Raw genomic sequence first — 20,039 nt, forward strand, 5'->3', positions numbered from 1 at the left:
CTGAAAGAATAGTATCTAAACCTGCACCCAGGGCCACCTGTGGATTGTCACAAGCTCTGATCTTGGCCCATTCACTCTTCAGTTCTCATGGTTTCAATTCAACATTCAGGCATTTTCTGCAATACAGGTTTCACAAAGCATTATATTCGTCAGGGAAATACTTCAGAGGAACATAAAATACTCTGTTGTGCCAAAGCAACAGCAGCTGGTGGAGTTTATAGAAATGAGCAGAGCCCAATATGATGAATTATAAACATGCTTATGTTTAAAGCAAGCACTGACATAAGAGAGGCAACAGAACACAGAACATGCTTCTATTTAGCTCAAAAAATATGCACAGTATCAAGAAAGCCATACATAGTCATTAAAAGATTTAGGAAATTCACATACTAGACCATATTTTGTTCTCCCTTCTCTTGGACATCAGATGTGAGATGGAGTAAGGACCTCCTTAGAGGCCTGTGGGCCCCCCCCACAAAGCATGGGAATTAAGGAAAATCTTGAGTTCCTTCAAGTTCCAGGCACCTAGTTAGCCCTGAGAAGTAAATAAGCAACTTGATGAGCAAGAAGGTAATAGCCTAAAGCAAGAGCCAAGGAAACTAGAATCAAGGGACATTTGGTTCCCCTATACAAACCAAAGATAACATTGTAACATATGTCTCTGAGTTGTTTTTCAGAAACTGAACCCTCACCAAACAGATCTGCCTGCACATCTACCTGCACATAGGCCTCAGATAAGGGAGATCTGGGGCTTGAAACTCTGACCACCATCTTTTGGTCTAAATTTCTTCCTGCAGGGGGTGAAGAAAGTCACACCTGTGAGCTGACCTAACATTCTTTTCTGCTGACCCCAAATTCTTAAAGCTTCTCAAACCAATTGCAAATCAGAAAGTCTTTGAATGTATCTATGACCTGTAAGCCCCTGCTTCAAGATATCCTGCACTTTAAGGTCAAAACCAATGTGTAACCTTGATTTATGGTTTTGATTTATGGTCATGGCCATAAATCATTGATTTATTATTTTGCCTATAGCTTCTGCTTTCCTGAAATTTACCCCTGCTTTACAAACCCTTGCCTGCTAGTCATAGGTCAAAGTTTAAGCGTTAGCTTAGCTACCTGAGCCTCCTTGCTTGGCACCCTGCCAGTAAAACACCTTCCTTTCTCCTGCTGCAAACCTCTGTGTGGATGTCTGGTCTCATGGTGCCAGGCTAGTAGAACCCATTTCAGTTGTATAACAGGTTTAAGGGTTAAGATAATTATTTCCTTTCCTTTATGGCATATTATCATCACTCCTGTTTACAGTAGCCTTTTCTCTTCTTCCCCCGATCCCTGCCCCTTACTTCGCTTTACCCTCTACTTCGTGGTGCAAAATTGTCGGTAGGTACCAAGCAAGAGTAATGTGTTTGATATATGGCCTTGGTTATACAAACATCTTTGAAGAATATATTACTATTTCTGGGTGAATTGATGTTGAAAACCCGTGTTGATAGGATCATACTATCACACCTCACTCTGTTTCTTACCTTTCTCACCTAACACTACATTTCCCAGCCCTCTTCATGTTGTTGTATGTAGCTCTGGTTCATTAGTTCTGACTGTAACAGAGTATTCCATAGTATATACCTCCATCAGATTTAACATCTCCATTCCCACCCACGATAAACTTACATCGCCTCTAAATCTCTACTGTCTTAATGTTGTGGGCCATGGTGGCTCATGCCTGTAATCCCAGCACTTTGGGAGGCTGATGTGGGAGGACTTCTTGAGCCCAGGAGTTCAAGACCATCCTGGGCAACATAGGGAGACCCAATCCCTACAAAAAATAAATTAGCCAGGTGTGGTGGTACATGCCTCTGGTCCCAGCTACTCAGGAGTCTAAGGTGGAAATATTGCTGGAGACTTGAGGAGGTTGAGGCTGCAGTGAGCCTTCATCATGCCACTGCACTCTAGCCTGGGCAACAGAGCAAGACCCCTGGCTCAAAAAAAAAAAAAAAAAGTGATGGGCACCTTTCACCTTTGTACATATGATATGGACAGGAGGCAGGGAAATACTGGGTAGAAGAGGGTGGTCCCCAGTGAGGGCCACACCCTCAAGCCTGGACCCATGGCCCAAAGTGAGAATATGCATTCCTGTTTTCCTGCCTGAATGTTGCCTTTTCCAAAACCACCCTGGCCCTTCCCCTGCTCCCATCCTGTACCCATAAAAACCCCACAGGCCGCACTGGTGGAGTGGCAGAGCAGCAGAAAAAGGAAGAAGAGAAGCAGCAGGTGGACGTCAGAGAGAAGCAGCTTGACTTCAGAGGGATGACTTGACAGTGAGATCTCAGAGAAGATTTCAGCTGGGGATGGCCGAACTCCAGGGGAATACCATCTTCCCAATCCATCCCCTTTCCAGCTCCCTATCCTGCTGGGAGCCCCTGCCACCACTCAATAAAATCCTCCACATTCACCATCCTTCAATTTGTTCTTGTGACCTGATTCTTCCTGGACACCAAACAAGAGCTTGGGATACAGAGGGCTGTCACACTGAGCTATGAAACAGCCATCTGCAGATGGCAAAGCTAAGCGAACACAATGTAACACTCCCTCTGGGGCGTCAGGGGTCACAGGCAACCCCTAGATGCTGCTGCAGGCCTGCATGGAGTTCTGCTCCTGCCGGTTGGCCAGAAGTGCTCATCCCGACCTCTACACCCTTTTACCTGTGAGCTTCCCCTTCCATGAAGGTTTGAAAGCTGTGGGCTGAGTAAACAAGCCAACCCCTTGGCTGGTCCTGTGACGGGGTGAAGGGAAATATTCTGTTTCACATTCACCTCCTCAACAATCTGTGTGTGAGTTGTTCTAGGGAAAGTGAGAAGGATTTATTGGTTATCTGATATATACACACTTAATTCCAAAATGGCTGCACAAATCTACTCCTCAACCTTCAGTAGTAAGTGAGGGTTGCTCTTCCCCACATCCTCACTAACACTTGGGATCATACGACTTTCCAATTTTAGCAGTACTATCTTACGGTTTTAATTTGTATTTTGCTATTTACTTGTGATTTTGGATCTTTTCCTAAAAACTATGTACTTGGGCTTCCCTTCTGTCAACCTATTTATATTCTTGACCTATTTTTATATTGGACAGTCTTGTGTTTCTTATTGATCTGCTAGAGTCCCTCAAATACCCTAGTTCTGCACTGCTCCATATGGTAACCACTAGGCACAGATGGCTATTTAAATTCAAATGAATTAAAACTAAAAATTCAGTTGTTCAGTTGCACTATCCCCATTTCAAGTGCTCCGTAATCCAGTGTGGATAGTGACTACCATATTGGAGAATACAGACAGAAAACATTTCATCATCACAGAGAGCTCTATCTTCTACCAAATGATCATCCAACTGTAAGGCTTATCTACCATGTCCTTCATTGCATGATGATCCTTGATATTCATATGGTCATGTCCACCTATTTTTTACCCTCTCATGGAATTTTTTTTTTTTTTTTGAGGCAGGGCCTCATTCTATCTTTCAGCCTGGAGTACAGTGGCACAACCTCTGTTCACTGCAACCTCCACCTCCCAGGTTCAAGAAATTCTCGTGCCTCAGCCTCCTGAGTAGCTGGGAATACAGGTGCATGCCACCATACCTGGCTAATTTTTGTATTTTTTTGATAGAGATGGGGTTTTGCCATGTTGGCCAGGCTGATTTTGAACTCCTGACCTCAAGTGATCCTCCCACCTTGGCTTTCCAAAGTGCTGGGATTATAGGCATGAGCCACTGCGCTCGGCCACCCTCTTGTGGAATCTTAAGAAGTCCTTCTCCATCCCCAAGTACTCAAAAAATACTCTTCTACATATTCTGTATTCACTTCATAGCTTTACCTTTCACATTTAGGTCTTTGATCCATGTGGAAATCATCTTTATATACAGGGTGACAAAGTTTCAGCTTTATGTTTGTATATACAATAGGCCAATTTTCCAAATGCCATCTATTAATGCATCCCTTTCTTGCTGTTTTGTGGAGCTACCTCTATCCAATAACAAATTACCATATAAGCGTGTCTATTTTGACTTTTCTATTTCATTCCATCCCATCCCATCCTATGTCATTCTATTCCACAGTTAGTTTGGCTTGTGCCAGATGTGTACTGATTGTTGTGTTGTTTACTAGAAGACACAGTCCTCTCTTATAGCCGACTCTCCTAATTATGATTCAGTGTTCATTCCCTTTCTTTTTCACTAACAGAACTTTCCTTCTCTGCTTGTGCATGTGCACTTAACATCCACCATTGTGGACTGGCCTCCCAGTTTTGTTTGGGACAGCAATATACTCAGCTAAAATATTCCTTTTCTCAGACTCTTGCAGCAGAAGTTAGCCATGTGGTAAGGTTATAAATAATGAGATGGAGACAAAATTCCCTAGGGGTGATTTTTGTTTCCTGAGTAAAAAGGTCCCATAGAAAGTCATTCTCTCCTCCCTTTCCTTCTTTGCTTGCCTAGAATGTAGACAGTATTCTGAGGTAACACACATGGGGACAAAGGTGTACATCCTAAAGATGTAAGGACAGGAAAACTCAAAGAACCTCTATGACTGGTAGCATTGGTTAGCTGTCAATATCAACCCAGCTGTCTCTTGGCTTGTAGCATGAGTTAAATCATCCTTTGTCTATGCAACTCCTATGGTAGGACTTTCTGATATTTGTATACGAATACACTTCTGACACAGCCTACCTTTCCCCTTCTTTTCTGAAATTGCTTTACTTAGACTTTAATTTAATATAATTTTAATAGATGGTTTTGGCTGGGCACAGTGGCTGACACCTGTAATCCCAGCACTTTGGGAGGCCGAGGCGGGCAGATCACGAGGTTAGGAGATCGAGACCATCCTGACCAACATGGTGAAACCCCATCTATACTAAAAATACAAAAATTAGCTGGGTGTGGTGGCATGCGCCTGTAGTCCCAGCTACTCGGGAGGCTGAGGCAGGAGAATTGCTTGAACCAGGGAGGAAGGAGGTTGCAGTGAGCTGAGATTGCACCGCTACACTCCAGCCTGGGTGACACAGCGAGACTCCATCTCAAAAAAAAAAAAAAAAGATGGTTTGATTCAAAGAAATATAGTAGGCCGGGTGCGGTGGCTCAAGCCTGTAATCCCTGCACTTTGGGAGGCCGAGACGGGCGGATCATGAGGTCAGGAGATCGAGACCATCCTGGCTAACATGGTGAAACCCCGTCTCTACTAAAAAATACAAAAAACTAGCCGGACGAGGTGGCGGGCGCCTGTAGTCCCAGCTACTCGGGAGGCTGAGGCAGGAGAATGGCGTGAACCTGGGAGGCGGAGCTTGCAGTGAGCTGAGATCCGGCCACTGCACTCCAGCCTGGGCGACAGAGCGAGACTCCGTCTCAAAAAAAAAAAAAAACTAGCCGGGCGCGGTGGCGGACGCCTGTAGTCCCGGCTACTCGGGAGGCTGAGGCAGGAGAATGGCGGGAACCCGGGAGGCGGAGCTTGCAGTGAGCTGAGATCTGGCCATTGCACTCCAGCCTGGACGACAGAGCGAGACTCCGTCTCAAAACAAAAACAAAAACAAAAACAAACAAAAAACAAATATAGTATACGTTTTTATTTAATATTTTTTCTTTTTTGTTGTTGTTTTATAGACAAAGTCTCACCCTGTTGCCCAGGCTGGAGTGCAGTGGGGCAATCATAGCTCACTCCAGCCTCACACTCCTGGGCTCAAGCGATCCTCCTGTCTCAGCCTCCCAAGTGGCTGGGACTATAGGCATGCACCACCATGCTTGGCTAATTAAAACAATTTTTTTTTTTTTTGTAGAGATAGGGTCTCACTATGCTGCCCAGGCTGGTCTTAAACTCCTGGTCCCAAGTGATCCTTCCGCCATGGCCTTCCAAAGCACTGGGATTACAAGTGTGAACCAATGAGCCTGGCCCTGTTTAATATTTTGTATTTGTTGATTTTCTTTCTTTTGGTTTTTTTTTTTTTTTTTTTTTTTTGGTCCATTTTCTTGACAGTTCCAATTGATCAAAATCAAAACTGATCATTTTCTAGAAATGCTCATTAACTTTCCAAATTATTGTATGCACTGCTAATTCTGATAATTTATAATGCTAAGAGCATTTCTCCTTTTTTTTTTTTTTTTGAGACGGAGTCTCGCTCTGTCGCCCAGGCCAGAGTGCAGTGGCCAGATCTCAGCTCACTGCAAGCTCCGCCTCCCGGGTTCAAGTGATTCTCCTGCCTCAGCCTCCCGAGTAGCCGGGATTACAGGCGCCCGCCACCGCGCCCAGCTAGTTTTTTGTATTTTTTTTAGTAGAGACGGGGTTTCACCATGTTAGCCAGGATGGTCTCGATCTCCTGACCTCGTGATCCGCCCGTCTCGGCCTCCCAAAGTGCAGGGATTACAGGCTTGAGCCACCGCACCCGGCCTTCTCCATTTTTTGTAGCTAAAGCCAATCTGTTTTTATGTTTTGCTTGTGGTTTTTTTAATTAAAATTTTTTGAAAAGCACAATATATTAACAAACTCCTATAAGCCAGCCTGGCAGATGAACAAATATCGACATTTTATATTTACTTCAATTCAATTTTCTCTTCTTTTTAATAATAAAAATATAATAAAAGTTTCATTTTATGTATTAGCTTAATTTATTTAATAATAAAATTATTATGACAAATGAAATTTCCCTACTTCTCTTTCCTTTCTCATATCTCACCCTCCCAATATTGTTTTATGTATTTTAAAATTTTGCCTGTATGACATCTTTAGTCTGTGATTTTTTTTTTTTTTTTTAAGATGGAGCCTTGCTCTGTGGTCCAGGCTGGAGTGCAGTGGCACAATCTCAGCTCACTGCAACCTCCGCCTCCTGGGTTCAAGCAACTCTCCTGCTTCAGTCTCCCAAGTAGCTGGGATTATAGGCACACTCCAACAGCCCTGGCTAATTTTTGTATTTTTAGTAGAGATGGGGTTTCACTATGTTGGCCAGACTGGTCTCGAACTCCTGAGACCTCAGGTGATCTGCCCGCCTTAGCGTGCCAAAGTGCTGGGATTATAGGCATGAGCCAACGTGCCTGGCCAAGTCTATGATATTTCTGCAACTGTCATTCAACATTATGTTTTTAGTTCTTGCTATGTTAGAAGATACAGATGTAGTTCTATTTATTTTATTATTACTATATTTTTTTGGAGGCCGAGTCTCGCTCTGTCGCCCAGGCTGGAGTGCAGTGGTGCAATCTCGGCTCACTGCAAATTCTGCCTCCCAGGTTCAAGAGATTCCCCTGCCTCAGCCTACTGAGCAGCTGGGATTACAGGCGTGCACCATCATGCCCAGCTAATTTTTGTATTTTTAGTAGAGACAGGTTTTCACCATGTTGACTAGGCTGGTCTCAAATTCCTGACCTGAAGTGATCTGCCTGCCTTGGCCTCCCAGAGTGCTGGGATGACAGGCATGAGCCACCATGCCCAGCCGTAATGTGTTTATTTTAACGTCTGGATAGTATTTTATAAATTCCTTTACTGAGAGACTTTTGGATTGTTTCCACTCATTTGTTAATACAATCATTGTTGCAGTGAACTTTGAACATGTTTCCTTTTTCATGTTCAGGTACAAAGAATTCCTCAATCCTACCTTCTAGTCTCTTGATGAAGGCAATCTATTCTTAAAATGAAAAAAAAAATAAGTTTTTTTATTCTTTTCAAAAAGAAAATATATAATTTATAAAAATGCTAAGGAAACTTTACCCTCTTTGTATGAAGTAACTGCACCGTATTAGTGCATTGTAATGAATAGTCATTGTAATTGCATTTCATGAAGGAGCTCTGATCAGAATGTCAACATTCTTTATTCCATTGGAATAAAATTTCTATTGAAAACTAATTTTTTAAAATACTCCCTGCTTCCCCCGCAAAATCAAGCACAACCTAAAATGTATACTTGCATAACTCTGTTTCATTAGAAATAGTGAAATCTCACTATATGTGTTTAAGTCTACAATATCACTGCATTGTTCAATATATACATCTAGTATTTGAACACATGCTATACTATCTATATGTTTCTATATACTATAGAAACAGTGGGATTTACATGACTGCGTATTTATTTCACAGTAAAATTTAATTATATAGAAATGCATTTCATTCCCATACTTTTATTCTTACCATACTTTCTTAGAGTCTGTATTTGTCTATTTGGCATCTATTTATCACACGGCCAATTGTATTAACTTTTTTGGCCGTGGGGCGGGGGTGAGACAGAGTCTTGCTCTGTTGCCCAGGTGGGAGCGCAGTGGCGTGATGTTGGCTCAGTGCAACCTCCCCTTCCCGGGTTCAAGTGATTCTCCTGCCTCCACCTCCTGAGTAGCTGGGATTACAGGTGCACACCACCACACCTGGCTAATTTATGTATTTTTAGTAGAGATGAAGTTTTGCCATGTTAGCCAGGCTAGTCTCGAACTCCTGGTCTCAAGTGATTTACCTGCCTTGGCCTCCCAAAGTGCCGGGATTACAGGTGTGAGCCACTGCACCTGGCCTGTATTAACTATTTTTCTATTTTTTGTATTCTTGATGCTCTGGCATTTGGTGGCCTTACAGACTCTGGGAGAGACTGTCCCTCCCAGGGCTAATTCCTAAACATAGTGAACAAATGACTTGGGAGTATGCCTTTCATATGCAAGCCAACCGCTCTCTTTAACCTCACACACCAACCCAATGTTTCCTCTTCCCCACATCATTCCAGGGGCAGTTACTGGTCAACCTGGCACCACCCCAATAGCTCAAAGCCCACCAGAATTATTCACACTAGCCAATCCTAAACTGTTTCCCCCGCCTTGCCTTGGCTTTCCTGTGGAAACCCAGTAAAAGCTGTGACCTAGGCTCTCCCCTGGCTCCTTTCTGCCTCCTAACCAAAACTGATGTTTCCCTTGTGGCCCCACATGGCGTGGTTTGGTCTCTTCTCTTGGGAGGTGTAAGGAATACATTCTTCTTTCAGTGGCATTGGCCTCTCCCTGTCAGCACACAGTCACTTCCACAAATTAGAATCCTGTGAACACAAATGAGACATATCTACAGAAAGTCTGTGTCATCATCTGTTTTGCTTTGCTATAAAGGAATGCCTGGGGCTGGGCAATTTATAAAGAAAGGGGATTTATTCGGCTCATGGTTCTGCAGGCTATACAGGAAGCATGGCACTAGCATCTGCTTCTGGTGAGGGCCTCAGCCTGTTTTCACTCCCGGAGGAAGGCGAAGGGAACCCACATTACATGACGAGAGAGGGCGGCAGAGAGAGGGGAGGAAGGTGTCAGGCTCTTTTAAACAATCATATTCTCGAGGTGACTTAAAGAGCAAGAACTCAGCAGGGCGCGGTGGCTCATGCCTGTAATTCCAGCACTTTGGGACCCTGAGGTGGGTGGATCACCTGAGGTCAGGAGTTCAAGACCAGCCTGGTCAACATGGTGAAACCCCCGTCTCTACTAAAAATACAAAAATTAGCTGGGCCTGGTGGTGGGCACCTGCAACCCCAGCTACTCAGGAGGTTGAGACAGGAGAATCGCTTGAACCTGGGAGGCGGAGGTTGCAGTGAGCCGAGATCGTGCCACTGCACTCCAGCCTGGGTGACAGAGCAAGACTCCGTCTCAAAAAAAAAAAAGAGCAAGAACTCATTCATTACCATAAGGATGGCGCAAAGACATTAATGAGGGATCTACCCCATGGTCCATACATCTGCCACCAGGCCCTACCTCTGTCACTGGGGATCAAATTTTAACATGAGGTTTGGAAGGGACAAACATCCAGACAATGTCAATCTGTTACCCTCCACCCTCCAATGCAAACAAAATAGCACATAGAAAAAAACCCAAACTGTACCAACAGGTAAACAGTAAGTGTCCTTCCCACTCCAGACCTTAACTTTCCCAGAATCCCTGGCTCAGTTTATAATACATAAGCTGTTTATATAACAGTTTATGTTATTGCAGGATTTCAATAACACTTATGAGAAAGAAGAGTCTAGAATGGGTTAATGAATCTGCATTAGAACTGACTCAAGTGATTTCTGTGTAAGGCAGCTTTGTAGATAACTTTTAAAAAATGGTTCATGTTTCCAAGTATTCCTTAGTTCCCACTTTGACCTGTTCCGGAGCAGCTTCCTGATGCTAGCAGTTTGGTGCTGTGTTCTGGAACGCACGATCTGATGGAGGACCCTTCACTGTTCAGAACATTTCACATGCTTCCTGCTGAACATCCACAGAGGTCACTTATTCTGCCTATTTCCCTTCACTGAATATTCCTTTAATGCCTACCAAACAGCCTCAGTCGGCCCTGTACCTGATACACCTTATCGCATTTAAAATTATTCTTTTATCAAGAATCAATAAATGTTGGGACTCTTGGGTCTACAGGATTCTTTATCATCCTTAGGATATTTAGAAATAGTATAATCAATAATTAATAATTTTTTGTTTTCTCCCATTTTAATCCATTTTTCTATAGATTGACATTTAAGTCAACACTGTTTAGTTGATTTGATTAAGTAAATACATAACTTAGTGCTTTCATTCTGATCTGCTCTCTTTTCTACTTCTACATCAATAGGCTGCATTTATTTTTTTATTTTATTTTTTTTTATTGAGATGGAATCTCTCTGTCGTCCAGGCTAGAGTGCAGTGGCACGATGTTGGCTCACTGCAACCTCCACCACCCAGGTTCAAGCAATTCTCGTGCCTCAGCCTCCCAAGTAGCTGGGACTATAGGCACACACCACCACGCCTGGCTAATTTTCTTGTATTTTTAGTAGAGATGGCGTTTCACCATGTTGGCCAGGCTGGTCTCAAACTCCTGACCTCAGGTGATCCACCCACCTCAGCCTCCCAAAGTTCTGGGATTACAGGCGTGAGCCACTGTGCCCCACCTGCATTTATTTTTTTTAAATGGAGTAGGGAGAAAGCTGATAAAAATCAATATTAAGCTAAAGAAATAAATTCCTTCATGTTTGGTTGATTTTCATAATTGCTACTTGGATAGAAACAGTCATGCAAGCAACTGGTGGTCAACCAGCCTTCCCAAGTATGGGCCCAAGAAAGAAACACCATGGACTGCTGCCGTGGTCAGAGATGGCACTTTTATTTAAAAAATTAACTCGTGAAGAAAATGGCATTTTATTATCATGAGTGAGTTGTCTTAGGTGATGCCACTCGTTACTACAAAGCCAAAAATAAACAAGTGAAGAAAACAAACTAAAATGAAACTTTAACTGCCATTTTATCTTCTTGCTGACATACATTTCCAAAGACAAAATCCTCCTTCCTGTGAAGTCAGTGGGAGGAAAAAACTGTTTTTGAAAATTATTAACTGAATTTCAGCTGACATAGTAACATGTAGAAAATATTTCTTTGGTGGAATTAATCATACAGGTAAAATCTATATAATGGTGTTTATCCGTAAAAGAGCTCATATTCAGTATAATATGTAGCATAAAACTAGCAAATATCTATACTTAAATCTTATTAATACAACTTCTTTAGCTATAATATGCCAAAAAAACTGTATTTTTATTACCATTGATGCTTTTAGTTAGTTTCTACAGTCATTCATTTGTAAACAAAAACCTGTTTTTTGTGGATGGATGAAATCACTTAAAGTTCCTGAATTCTACTCATGTGCTTTTAATTCTCTCCTCTTCCTCTTCCCAACCCATTCTTGCCCCTCTCCCATCCCAGGGATGGCCTAGCACGAAAGTCTCCACACAGAGAAGGACCATCTGTGTCTCTGTCAGTAGGTTAGGTGGAAATGAGGAGAGACTTGGTCAGTCAGTATCAGAAGAAGTTAGCAGAAATACAGAGAAAAGGGCCATGAAAGATCATGAATGATTTGAAGTTAGGACTATGTGAAAACACACACCAAATATGATCATTCCACAACATTACGAGTCCATTTAATATCACTGATATATACACTTAAAAATGGTTACGATTGTAAATTTTATGTAATATATATTTTACCACAATAACAGTTTGAAAAAAAATACATACCAAATAGAGAGCAAGGAAGTCAGTGGTAGCAGTAAGATCAGTACAAGCAGACATCCAGGCCACATTAATGGTGAATATGAATCACCATGTTCTCCACTGAGGGGGCCAGGACCAGCTTCCTGAACACCGGACCACAAACACAACCCAGCACTGGATTTAATCCTCTGCTGTCACTGTCTTGAAATGTTTATTAATTTAATCTCTAAGACAGGCACAATAGGCATGTCTGCTATGTCTTGCCACCCTTTTGCACACAAAATTCACAGTGCAAGAATTGAGCACAGAATTCCAGGGGACCCATGGAGGGGCAGTGAGACTCAGAGTGAATGCAAGGTGAAGGAGTTATATCTACAATGGAGTAAGTAGGGCAGTCACTACCCCAAGAAGCCATACTTTGCATCAAAACCAGGACTTGCTGTGAAAGCAGAAAGAATACAGTGCCATTTTAAGGAACACAAATGACCAAGGAATCTTTCTTATTCATGTCACTTCCCTGGATTAGTCAATCACTTACACTGAAAATGACATTGAAGGAAAGGGGAAAAGATGGGGCAACTCCTAGTCCTTTCCCTTTCGGTCCTTCCTTACTTAGCAGTAAGCCAAAAGTGGAGAGTCTTGGCAGAATACATGTACATATATCAAGAAGCGAAATACAGATAGTTGAGTTGGTTTTGTGCAGTATTTCTACTGTTCTGGTAAGAGTGAAATACATATGCAGAGAGGAACGGGGAAATACACATTGCATAATTTATTTATTTATTTATATATTTATTTTTTGTTTTTTTTTTTTTGTTTTTGTTTTTGTTTTGAGACAGAGTCTCGCTCTGTCACCCAGGCTGGAGTGCAGTGGCGCATCTCGGCTCACTGCAAGCTCCGCCTCCCAGGTTCACGCCATTCTCCCGCCTCAGCCTCCCGAGTAGCTGGGACTACAAGCGACCACCACCACGCCCAGCTAATTTTTTGTATTTTTAGTAGAGACGGAGTTTCACCGTGATAGCCAGGATGGTCTCGATCTCCTGACCTCATGATCCACCCACTTCAGCCTCCCAAAGTGCTGGGATTACAGGCGTGAGCCACCACGCCCGGCCACAAATTGCATAATTTAAATGATTCTACATATAAATTAAACACTCTTATATTTGCATTTAAAACTGGCATCACACCATATAAAGATGAAGGTAAAAATGCTGATAATCTATGATTTTAAGTTGGAATGGCATCAAATAGCACATAAAAACTTCATGACAAGGTGAGAGAGAAACTGCACAAGAAAAGAAAAAACATTTTAACACCTTTTTAAAAAATTTTTCATTTTTTAATTTTTTAAAAATAGAGATGGCGTCTCACTATGCTGCACAGACTGGTCTCAAACTCCTGAGCTCAAGTGACCCTCTCACTTTGGTCTCCCAAAATGTGAGGCCTTTTGCTCCAAAAGCAGGATTATAGGCATGAGCCACCATGCCTAGCCAAGTATATTTAATGGCAAATGTTTCCGCTTTTGGAGAAAAAGGCCTCACATTTTCATTTTGCACTGGCCTTAAACACTATGTAGGCAGCCGTGGAGGGAGCTACACAGTCACATGAATTCAGGAGCCACCTGTATCCTGAATGACCTGTGTGCTCACTCTCCAAAGTTTCTGGCTAATGGAGTCTCTTTTCTTCCTGTGAAGTTTGGGCATTTGATTTTTCTAGGTCCCCATGTGTCTTAGCCACGTGTCTGAGATCCCCGTTTCCTTATTACTACAAGGTGATTTATAATAGGATTTATAATGTCTCCTAATCAGAGACAACTGGAGTTCTCTATTCTTTGCAATTAAAAGCAGCTAACATAAAACCACAAAATATGCTGATTTTTGTTCAGTAAATGATGTAGAATTATTTTCATTCCCAAAATAAGTGATGCTAACTTAAATGTGCTATATGCTGTGGTTTGAATATGGTTGCCGCCACCAAAACTCATTTTGAGGCTTGGTCTCCAGTGCAACAGTGTTGAGAAATGGTGGTATTTTTAAGGGACATTAGGTCATGAGGGATCCACCTTCAGGAAGGGATTAACATCATCTTTTGGGCAAGAGTTCTTGCTCTCAAAAAAAACAAAAACAAACAAACAAAAAAACACCTCAGCAAAATGAATGAGGGATCTAATACTGTCATCACACTTTTGCCCTAAGGGACTCCAACCTTTATGTGGGCTTTAGGGGAGACGTGTCAGGAATGACCACAATCACTGTGGTTTTAGTCTACATAGACAGGACATAGCAATCGACACTGGCTGAGTCAGCAGTGACATTTGCCTCAGCAACAGATCACTATGTGGCAGGCGAAACAAATGTGAGGACAAAGGAGGTAGGACTGGATTATGGAAATTGGTGGACAAACCAGAAAGCCGAAGAAATATTCCAAATGGACAATGTGATAGAGGCCATGGGCTACTGCCAGGAAATATTTTTTGTCTTTAAACTTCATCCTGTTTGATTTTCCCCTTGACAACGGATAGAAGGCTACTGACTGGAGAATGTAAACATTTTAGTATAGTTAAGTTATGGGCAGTATCTACCTAGCACACTGTGAACGGAAATTGAGACTCACTGGAAGAGATGTCTTATATTTATTCATAAGTATGTATTTAGGTTTAATATGAGTTTAGACACTATGTCTAACTTTGGGCCCTCCTTTCTGGTCCTGAAAAGCGATACCCCAGGCAAAACTGCCTGAGAACTCAGCCTGCTCATTGGCAGATGAGGTCAGCAAAGGCAAATGGCTACACAGAAGCCTCAAAGACTGAGAGGAAAAAAAAAAAAAAATATATATATATATATATATATATATATATATATATATATATATGAGATTTGATTGATTGATAGTATGTTTACAGACCCAAACAATTGTTTGGAAATGTAATAGCTGGCAGCTTTTTGCTTTCTTTGTTCAGGGTGTTTTGCTTAAATACCACAGGAATGTGCTTGGAGCATGTGGCCTTCTGCTCACAGCCAACCGCAATGAGGCATTGGTCTTTTACATGGAGAGGTAACCTGCTTTTGTTAGAGGTGATAATATGTTCAAAATAGAAATAGGAAGAGTTTAGATAATGTAGGGGCCAAGGGCCCTCTAAAGGTTTGCTGAAAATCACTGACATGAGGCTGATTGATTAATAGGAGAAAGGGCATGCAAATTTATTTCACATGGATACACAGGAGCTCTGAGAATGAAGATCCAAATATACAGGGGAAGCTCTCCCTCCCTTCTTTCCTTCCTTCCTTCCTTCTTTCCTTCCTTCCTTCCTTCCTTCCTTCCTTCCTTCCTTCCCTCCCTCCCTTATTTTCTTTCTCTTTCTTTTTCTCTTTTTCTCTTTCCCTTTTCTTTTCCTTTTCTTTTTTCTTTTCTTTCTTTCTTTCTTTCTTTCTTTCTTTCTTTCTTTCTTTCTTTCTTTCTTTCTTTCTTTCTTTCTTTTTCTCTTTCTTTCTTTCTCTTTCTTTCTTTTTTCTTTCTTTCTCTCTTCTCTTCTCTTTTTTTTCTCCTTCCTTCCTTCCTTCCTTCCTTCCTTCCTTCCTTCCTTCATTCCCTCCCTCCCTCCCTCCCTCCCTCCCTTCCTTCCTCCCCTCCCTCCCTCCCTCCCTTCCTTCCTCTCCTCTCCTCTCTCTTTCTTTCTTTTTCTTCTTTCTTCATTTGAGACAGAGTCTTGCTCTGTTTCCCAGGCTGGAGTGTAATGGCATCATAACTCACTGTAGCCTCAACTTCCTGGGCTCAGGCAATCCTCTCACCTTAGCCTCCCAAGTTGCTGGTACTATAGGCACGAATCGCCACCACACCTGGCTAATTATTTTTTCCTTTTCGTGGAGATGGGATCTTTCTATGTTGCCCAGGCTTAATCCTAAACTCCTGACCTCAAGTGATCTTCCCACTTCAGCCTCCCAAAGTGCTGGGATTACAGGTGTAAGGTGCTGCATCTGGTAAATTGTCCATTTTTTTTTTTTTGGAGATAGAGTCCTGCTCTGTCACCCAGGCTGGAGTGCAGTGGCATGATCTTGGCTCACTGCAAGCTCCACCTCCCAGGTTCACGCCATTCTCCCGCCTCAGCCTCCCGACGAGCTGGGACTACAGGCGCTCGCCACCTCCCCCGGCTAGTTTTTTGTGTTTTTTAGTAGAGACGGGGTTTCACCGTGTTAGCCAGAATGGTCTCGATCTCCTGACCTTGTGATCCGCCCGTCTCGGCCTCCCAAAGTGCTGGGATTACAGGCTTGAGCCGCTGTGCCTGGCCCAGATCATTTCTTTATGGCCGGTTTTTATACAAAAAGGCAAAGGAAAAATTAGAGTAATATTTTTAGGTTTTATGGCTGGCTTTTGGGAAAAGGTATTCTGGTTGCTACGACCTGCCTTGGGGAAGAAGAATTCTCGTTTCTATGGCTGGCCTTGGGAGAGAGTGGGACTGAGAGATGGGCGGCGGGGCGGGCAGAAGATCAGAGAAAACCTTTGCTTCTGAGGCTGCTGGTGAGCCCTTCATTTGGGGCATTATTTTCTAAGCCCCAACAATAACATCATAAGTAACAAATCCAAAAGAAAGTTAGAGATGTTTGAGTGGTTTAGGCCAATTATGAAAATCAGTATTGGCCGGGCGCGGTGGCTCACGCCTGTAATCCCAGCACTTTGGGAGGCCGAGGCGGGCGGATCACAAGGTCAGGAGATCGAGACCACAGTGAAACCCCGTCTCTACTAAAAATACAAAAAATTAGCCGGGCGCGGTTGTGGGCGCCTGTAGTCCCAGCTACCCGGGAGGCTGAGGCAGGAGAATGGCGTGAACCCGGGAGGCGGAGCTTGCAGTGAGCTGAGATCCGGCCACTGCACTCCAGCCTGGGCGACAGAGCGAGACTCCGTCTCAAAAAAAAAAAAAAAAAAAGAAAATCAGTATTTTTGGAGATTAGATTTCCACAAAACACCTCTGTTTTGATGTTTTGATGTCTGCTATTGGGGAAGAATACAGAGTTGAATGGAGTGTCTATGGTGTTGTTTGTCTGACTGTAGGAAAAAAAAGGATATGTTATTAATGTTAAGACTTTTGGAATTTACCAATACCTTGGGAAACTGCATGTGCTTTTTCTTTTTTGTTGTGCAAATGGCTTACACTGTTGAGTTTAATCTCTTATGTGGGTACTTGGTGTGAAGATGGAATATCAATTATGTAATTAGGAAGGTGGTAGGGGGTGCAGTTATAGAGGAAGCTGAGCTGTGAGTATGGTGTAGGAGTGGCTGTGAAAACCCTAAGGCAGAGCTTCTCAAAGTGGTGTCCCTGGACTAGCAGCATCAGCATCTCCTGGGAACTTGCTAAAATGCAGGATCTCGGACCCCACCCCAGACCTACTGAATCAGAAACTCTTGGCACGGGACCCAACGCTCTGTTGCCTTTTAACAAGCCCTCCACGTGAGTCTGATGTGCTGGGAAGTTTGAGAGCTTCTAAGCCAGTGAGAGAATGAGCTGGGCCTAGTGTGTTCACAGAGACCTCCTGACAGGGTGGCCGGTCCCATCCTCAAGTGTGCCCCATGATCTTGGGCTCCCTCCCTCAGGCACTTTGTGCCAAGGTACTGGCTTTCTTCTCCTCTTTCTCCTCCTCCCACTCCTCCCACTCCTCCTCCTTCTCCTCCTCCTCCCAGTCCTCCTCCTTCTCTTCTTTCTTTTTCTCCTCCTCCTTCTCTGCTGAGATTTAGGAAATTTAAGTGTCAAATCTTTTCTCTTAGGACATCAACCGTTTTCATACTCAGTGAACTAAAATAAGATTATCCCTAAATTTGCCTATTCAAGAGGAGCTTTGGACAGAGGTAGCACTCAGTAAACTCAGATTGTATATAAGAAAGTGCTGGGAGTCTTCCCTTCAATTAAACTGCAGCTCTTTTTGGAATATCATGTTTGTTATAAGCCATTAGCCAAATGGTGATACTGCATTAGCTCTCACATTGGTGTTATGGACATTGGGGCTGAAAAGGTGACTGTTAGCCATTGCCACATAGCTGTCACCTCATAATGGTGGCAGTTTTATAGATATTAGATTACTACTTCACCTCCTTTCATCTATTTATCAAATACTTGAGTCATTCAAACTTAACGCCCACAGGTTCAAAGTTGTACTCCAGGAACAGCATACTCACCATCATTCCCAAGCCTAGATCTATAGGAGTCAGGTGTGGACTTGAGCCTCGGCTATGCTGAGTCCTCTTTTAGCCTCAAGGCATCCCTTCCAGCCCCTGGGCCCTGGAATCTCCTTCCCAAATACCTGGAGTGCACATCCAGGCCTAAGCAGACCTCCTCCTTAGGTCCATCTTCCTGGGGACAGGCCACATCTCCAGTGTTTGCACCCCTAGACTCAAGGGGTGGCCAAGGGGCAGCTGCTTGCTGGGGAGGGGGACCTAGCTTGGATGTATGGGCTGGGATGTCCACATTCATGTGTGCAAGGACAGAGCTGAGGGTGGGGAGAAAATGGAACAGGCCTTTGATTAAGGGCCAGTTCTCCCTGACCCACCATGAGAAACTCTGAGGAGTTCAATAATTCTGAATTCCAGCCTGGCTCCCTGAAGCATTATGAAGAACAGAGTAGATTTGGTTTAACAGTTTAATAGCTTGATTTATAATTCTAAATATTTAGACAAATGGTATGTGGGCCTCCATTAACATTGCTGCCCCCAGGCCCCACAAATGTCAGGGGTGGGCTAGCCACCCACAGTGACTCATGTGTTGCCCCCATTATATGAAACTTGAAGCTTCAGTTCCCATTACTGAGTTCTATGAGTGCCATCTTCCGAGAATGGTTAACATCAAAGGGCGTGACAGGTTTACAGCAAAGCAGACTTGGAGATGCCGCGAGGGCATGAGGAGGCATCCAGCTCTTCTGGTCACAGCAAACACCTGCTGTAGGTAAGAAAGGAGAGGTGACCAGGGGCAGGACAGGAAGAGAGACTTTAAAAATGTACCAGAAAAGAACTTCAAGGAATATAACAAGGAGTTGGGCTGCTGGGACATAAAATCAGCCAGCACCTCTGTCTGTAGTGTTTCAGGACTGACTAGGATAACATAATAGTTAAAGAGTTCAGGCTCTAAAAACATATGCCTGGGGCTTAAATCCTGGCTCTGATGGTCATTAGTTGTGTGGCTTGGGCCTTTTTTTTTTTTTTTTTTTTTTTTTAACCTCCTCTGTGCCTTAGTTTCCTGTGTGTACCATGGGAATGGTAATAGTGCCTACTTTACAGGGTGGTTGTGAGGATTAAATAAAATGAAACACACAGAGTATAGAGTGCCTAGCACATTTCAAGTACTCAGTAAATGAGAGTTGTGATTACTATTCGTCCTCATGGAAAATGTTTGCCTATATGGATAATAAGAACAGTTTAAAGTGAAAAGCAAACTCTTCAATGAATGGGTTAGCGCTGAGCCACAGGATAAATATAACTTGAATTTGAGAAGGAAAAGGTCTCACGGCCAAAGGAGCAATGGCTTCCTTTTCCAATGTGAAGGACTGCTTTTGAATCATCTGGAAAATGCAGATAAGAAGTTTAATAACTTTTCATCTTATTCCATACTTATTACACATAAGGAGTATAATGTCAGTCAGTATAATACTAGCTTTAGCCTCACAATGCCCAGGTTTACATCCTAACTTTACTGTTTGCTGTATGACCCTAAACAAATTACTTAACTTTTTTGTGCCCTTGGTTTTCTTATCTGTAAAACACAGATAACATTGCTATGACAGTAGTAATACTAACATCCACTACATAGGCTTGTTGTGAGGATTACATTCGGTGGTGTGCTGGAGCTAGCTCATACCATGGGCAGACTCAATGGTTAAATTTTCAGGATTTTATAAGCCAATTTTTAAACACTGGGTATCTTGAAATTAGCTGCGATGAGAGTATTTACCCTACAGAAATCAGCAAAAACTGTATATCAGGCCCTTTCCCCCAGAAATCCATTTACCAGCACTGCACTGATGACATTGGATAAACACTTAAAAGGCTTAGCAAAGTACACA

At 42.9% G+C, this 20,039-nt stretch overlaps 1 protein-coding gene across 2 annotated transcripts in view; it reads left to right on the top strand.

Annotated features, from left to right (window-relative positions):
• The window catches only part of PDK1 (pyruvate dehydrogenase kinase 1), a 70,816-nt gene extending 68,359 nt beyond the window's left edge, over positions 1-2,457 (top strand). For both annotated transcript variants that reach the window (XR_013402035.1, XR_003721306.2), the window contains one exon: positions 2,216-2,457. The gene's annotated coding sequence lies outside the window, so the exon portion shown is untranslated. The remainder of the gene's footprint in view (positions 1-2,215) is intronic.
• Positions 2,458-20,039: the final 17,582 nt, after the last annotated feature.

This window comes from Macaca mulatta, chromosome 12 (genome assembly GCF_049350105.2).
Source record: "Macaca mulatta isolate MMU2019108-1 chromosome 12, T2T-MMU8v2.0, whole genome shotgun sequence".
NCBI lineage: Eukaryota > Metazoa > Chordata > Mammalia > Primates > Cercopithecidae > Macaca > Macaca mulatta.